The following is a 5,000-nucleotide window of genomic DNA, read 5'->3' as shown; positions in this document are numbered from 1 at the left end:
AAAATGATTAACTTATTTTTATTTGATGATGATGATGATGATGATGTTGTTGTTGTTGTTGTTGTTTCAGACAGTTGTTGCCTTAGGTTTCATTCCTTCTTTTTATCCTCATTACCAGTAAAACCAGGTAGGAGAAAAAAAAAAAAAGTATTGTCCTTCGAGCCGGAATTGAACCAGCGACCTAAGGATGCCAATGTGTTCCACTACAGTCCTCCGCTCTACCAGCTGAGCTATCGAAGGAAGGATGGGAGGGTGGCTCTTTGAGGACAATACACAATTCAGCAAAAGGCTGGCAAGCTCAGCTGACTGCAGCAGTCAATAGCTGCCACCACTGTTTTTCTTCTTGTTGCCGAGTGTGCGTTAACAGTGCTTCCAGAACACAGGGGCCAGTGGCACAGTGGATAGTCTGACTACACATCAGAAGATTGTAGGTTTGACTCCTGCCTGGCTCGCGACTGTTGTTTGTATGCGTGTTTTCCCTCAGCTTTGGAAATTTGTAGGACAGGGTTGATAAATGGCGACCTCGAGGTGTCTCTGCCTCCTTAGCGCAGTAGGTAGCGCGTCAGTCTCATAATCTGAATGTCCTGAGTTCGATCCTCAGAGGGGACAGCTTCTGTGTGTTTTTTTTAATAGACTATTTTACAGCTGTTGGAATGAAATCTTTGTTCCCAAGTAAGACCAGATTGAACATTTTCGAAAAATTTATTAAAGAAAGAGCATCCATTGGAGAATGCAGGTATCGATCCCGCTACTTCTCGCATGCTAAACGAGCGCTCTACCATTTGAGCTAATTCCCCACATTTGACAACGTATGACACGTGGCTGCCCAGAGCTAGGTGAAAATGATTAACTTATTTTTATTTGATGATGATGATGATGATGTTGTTGTTGTTGTTGTTGTTGTTGTTTCAGACAGTTGTTGCCTTAGGTTTCATTCCTTCTTTTTATCCTCATTACCAGTAAAACCATTTGAGCTAATTCCCCACACTTGACAACGTATGACACGTGGCTGCCCAGAGCTAGGTGAAAATGATTAACTTATTTTTATTTGATGATGATGATGATGTTGTTGTTGTTGTTGTTGTTGTTTCAGACAGTTGTTGCCTTAGGTTTCATTCCTTCTTTTTATCCTCATTACCAGTAAAACCATTTGAGCTAATTCCCCACACTTGACAACGTATGACACGTGGCTGCCCAGAGCTAGGTGAAAATGATTAACTTATTTTTATTTGATGATGATGATGATGATGTTGTTGTTGTTGTTGTTGTTGTTTCAGACAGTTGTTGCCTTAGGTTTCATTCCTTCTTTTTATCCTCATTACCAGTAAAACCAGGTAGGAGAAAAAAAAAAAAAAGTATTGTCCTTCGAGCCGGAATTGAACCAGCGACCTAAGGATGCCAATGTGTTCCACTACAGTCCTCCGCTCTACCAGCTGAGCTATCGAAGGAAGGATGGGAGGGTGGCTCTTTGAGGACAATACACAATTCAGCAAAAGGCTGGCAAGCTCAGCTGACTGCAGCAGTCAATAGCTGCCACCACTGTTTTTCTTCTTGTTGCCGAGTGTGCGTTAACAGTGCTTCCAGAACACAGGGGCCAGTGGCACAGTGGATAGTCTGACTACACATCAGAAGATTGTAGGTTTGACTCCTGCCTGGCTCGCGACTGTTGTTTGTATGCGTGTTTTCCCTCAGCTTTGGAAATTTGTAGGACAGGGTTGATAAATGGTGACCACGAGGTGTCTCTGCCTCCTTAGGGCAGTAGGTAGCGCGTCAGTCTCATAATCTGAATGTCCTGAGTTCGATCCTCAGAGGGGGGCAGCTTCTGTGTGTTTTTTTTAATAGACTATTTTACAGCTGTTGGAATGAAATCTTTGTTCCCAAGTAAGACCAGATTGAACATTTTCGAAAAATTTATTAAAGAAAGAGCATCCATTGGAGAATGCAGGTATCGATCCCGCTACTTCTCGCATGCTAAACGAGCGCTCTACCATTTGAGCTAATTCCCCACATTTGACAACGTATGACACGTGGCTGCCCAGAGCTAGGTGAAAATGATTAACTTATTTTTATTTGATGATGATGATGATGATGATGTTGTTGTTGTTGTTGTTGTTTCAGACAGTTGTTGCCTTAGGTTTCATTCCTTCTTTTTATCCTCATTACCAGTAAAACCATTTGAGCTAATTCCCCACACTTGACAACGTATGACACGTGGCTGCCCAGAGCTAGGTGAAAATGATTAACTTATTTTTATTTGATGATGATGATGATGATGATGTTGTTGTTGTTGTTGTTGTTTCAGACAGTTGTTGCCTTAGGTTTCATTCCTTCTTTTTATCCTCATTACCAGTAAAACCAGGTAGGAGAAAAAAAAAAAAAAGTATTGTCCTTCGAGCCGGAATTGAACCAGCGACCTAAGGATGCCAATGTGTTCCACTACAGTCCTCCGCTCTACCAGCTGAGCTATCGAAGGAAGGATGGGAGGGTGGCTCTTTGAGGACAATACACAATTCAGCAAAAGGCTGGCAAGCTCAGCTGACTGCAGCAGTCAATAGCTGCCACCACTGTTTTTCTTCTTGTTGCCGAGTGTGCGTTAACAGTGCTTCCAGAACACAGGGGCCAGTGGCACAGTGGATAGTCTGACTACACATCAGAAGATTGTAGGTTTGACTCCTGCCTGGCTCGCGACTGTTGTTTGTATGCGTGTTTTCCCTCAGCTTTGGAAATTTGTAGGACAGGGTTGATAAATGGCGACCTCGAGGTGTCTCTGCCTCCTTAGCGCAGTAGGTAGCGCGTCAGTCTCATAATCTGAATGTCCTGAGTTCGATCCTCAGAGGGGACAGCTTCTGTGTGTTTTTTTTAATAGACTATTTTACAGCTGTTGGAATGAAATCTTTGTTCCCAAGTAAGACCAGATTGAACATTTTCGAAAAATTTATTAAAGAAAGAGCATCCATTGGAGAATGCAGGTATCGATCCCGCTACTTCTCGCATGCTAAACGAGCGCTCTACCATTTGAGCTAATTCCCCACATTTGACAACGTATGACACGTGGCTGCCCAGAGCTAGGTGAAAATGATTAACTTATTTTTATTTGATGATGATGATGATGATGTTGTTGTTGTTGTTGTTGTTGTTGTTGTTGTTGTTGTTGTTGTTGTTGTTTCAGACAGTTGTTGCCTTAGGTTTCATTCCTTCTTTTTATCCTCATTACCAGTAAAACCATTTGAGCTAATTCCCCACACTTGACAACGTATGACACGTGGCTGCCCAGAGCTAGGTGAAAATGATTAACTTATTTTTATTTGATGATGATGATGATGATGTTGTTGTTGTTGTTGTTGTTTCAGACAGTTGTTGCCTTAGGTTTCATTCCTTCTTTTTATCCTCATTACCAGTAAAACCATTTGAGTTAATTCCCCACACTTGACAACGTATGACACGTGGCTGCCCAGAGCTAGGTGAAAATGATTAACTTATTTTTATTTGATGATGATGATGATGATGATGTTGTTGTTGTTGTTGTTGTTGTTTCAGACAGTTGTTGCCTTAGGTTTCATTCCTTCTTTTTATCCTCATTACCAGTAAAACCAGGTAGGAGAAAAAAAAAAAAAAGTATTGTCCTTCGAGCCGGAATTGAACCAGCGACCTAAGGATGCTAATGTGTTCCACTACAGTCCTCCGCTCTACCAGCTGAGCTATCGAAGGAAGGATGGGAGGGTGGCTCTATGAGGACAATACACAATTCAGCAAAAGGCTGGCAAGCTCAGCTGACTGCAGCAGTCAATAGCTGCCACCACTGTTTTTCTTCTTGTTGCCGAGTGTGCATTAACAGTGCTTCCAGAACACAGGGGCCAGTGGCACAGTGGATAGTCTGACTACACATCAGAAGATTGTAGGTTTGACTCCTGCCTGGCTCGCGACTGTTGTTTGTATGCGTGTTTTCCCTCAGCTTTGGAAATTTGTAGGACAGGGTTGATAAATGGCGACCTCGAGGTGTCTCTGCCTCCTTAGCGCAGTAGGTAGCGCGTCAGTCTCATAATCTGAATGTCCTGAGTTCGATCCTCAGAGGGGACAGCTTCTGTGTGTTTTTTTTAATAGACTATTTTACAGCTGTTGGAATGAAATCTTTGTTCCCAAGTAAGACCAGATTGAACATTTTCGAAAAATTTATTAAAGAAAGAGCATCCATTGGAGAATGCAGGTATCGATCCCGCTACTTCTCGTATGCTAAACGAGCGCTCTACCATTTGAGCTAATTCCCCACATTTGACAACGTATGACACGTGGCTGCCCAGAGCTAGGTGAAAATGATTAACTTATTTTTATTTGATGATGATGATGATGATGTTGTTGTTGTTGTTGTTGTTGTTTCAGACAGTTGTTGCCTTAGGTTTCATTCCTTCTTTTTATCCTCATTACCAGTAAAACCATTTGAGCTAATTCCCCACACTTGACAACGTATGACACGTGGCTGCCCAGAGCTAGGTGAAAATGATTAACTTATTTTTATTTGATGATGATGATGATGTTGTTGTTGTTGTTGTTGTTGTTTCAGACAGTTGTTGCCTTAGGTTTCATTCCTTCTTTTTATCCTCATTACCAGTAAAACCATTTGAGCTAATTCCCCACACTTGACAACGTATGACACGTGGCTGCCCAGAGCTAGGTGAAAATGATTAACTTATTTTTATTTGATGATGATGATGATGATGATGTTGTTGTTGTTGTTGTTGTTTCAGACAGTTGTTGCCTTAGGTTTCATTCCTTCTTTTTATCCTCATTAACAGTAAAACCAGGTAGGAGAAAAAAAAAGAAAAGTATTGTCCTTCGAGCCGGAATTGAACCAGCGACCTAAGGATGCCAATGTGTTCTAGTACAGTCCTCCGCTCTACCAGCTGAGCTATCAAAGGAAGGATGGGAGGGTGGCTCTTTGAGGACAATACACAATTCAGCAAAAGGCTGGCAAGCTCAGCTGACTGCAGCAGTCAATAGCTGCC

The 5,000-nt window shown here is 42.1% G+C and overlaps 8 non-coding genes across 8 annotated transcripts; 3 read left to right on the top strand and 5 right to left on the bottom strand.

Moving 5' to 3' along the window:
* Positions 1–153: 153 nt before the first annotated feature.
* On the bottom strand, positions 154–240 carry trnay-gua (transfer RNA tyrosine (anticodon GUA)). The gene is given in 2 exon segments: positions 154–189; positions 204–240. It is a non-coding gene; the product is annotated as a tRNA-Tyr (tRNA).
* Positions 241–536: 296 nt separating this feature from the next.
* trnam-cau (transfer RNA methionine (anticodon CAU)) lies at positions 537–609 on the top strand. The gene has a single exon. It is a non-coding gene; the product is annotated as a tRNA-Met (tRNA).
* A 752-nt stretch (positions 610–1,361) lies between these two features.
* On the bottom strand, positions 1,362–1,448 carry trnay-gua (transfer RNA tyrosine (anticodon GUA)). Its single transcript is given in 2 exon segments — positions 1,362–1,397; positions 1,412–1,448. It is a non-coding gene; the product is annotated as a tRNA-Tyr (tRNA).
* A 938-nt stretch (positions 1,449–2,386) lies between these two features.
* Positions 2,387–2,473, bottom strand: trnay-gua (transfer RNA tyrosine (anticodon GUA)). Its single transcript is given in 2 exon segments — positions 2,387–2,422; positions 2,437–2,473. It is a non-coding gene; the product is annotated as a tRNA-Tyr (tRNA).
* A 296-nt stretch (positions 2,474–2,769) lies between these two features.
* trnam-cau (transfer RNA methionine (anticodon CAU)) lies at positions 2,770–2,842 on the top strand. Its single transcript has one exon. It is a non-coding gene; the product is annotated as a tRNA-Met (tRNA).
* Positions 2,843–3,621: 779 nt separating this feature from the next.
* trnay-gua (transfer RNA tyrosine (anticodon GUA)) lies at positions 3,622–3,708 on the bottom strand. The gene is given in 2 exon segments: positions 3,622–3,657; positions 3,672–3,708. It is a non-coding gene; the product is annotated as a tRNA-Tyr (tRNA).
* A 296-nt stretch (positions 3,709–4,004) lies between these two features.
* On the top strand, positions 4,005–4,077 carry trnam-cau (transfer RNA methionine (anticodon CAU)). The gene has a single exon. It is a non-coding gene; the product is annotated as a tRNA-Met (tRNA).
* Positions 4,078–4,826: 749 nt separating this feature from the next.
* trnay-gua (transfer RNA tyrosine (anticodon GUA)) lies at positions 4,827–4,913 on the bottom strand. The gene is given in 2 exon segments: positions 4,827–4,862; positions 4,877–4,913. It is a non-coding gene; the product is annotated as a tRNA-Tyr (tRNA).
* Positions 4,914–5,000: the final 87 nt, after the last annotated feature.

Source organism: Acipenser ruthenus, chromosome 39, assembly GCF_902713425.1.
Source record: "Acipenser ruthenus chromosome 39, fAciRut3.2 maternal haplotype, whole genome shotgun sequence".
NCBI classification, from domain to species: domain Eukaryota; kingdom Metazoa; phylum Chordata; class Actinopteri; order Acipenseriformes; family Acipenseridae; genus Acipenser; species Acipenser ruthenus.
The sequence above is the reverse complement of the archived record's forward strand: the minus strand, read 5'-3'. Positions and strand labels throughout refer to the sequence as shown.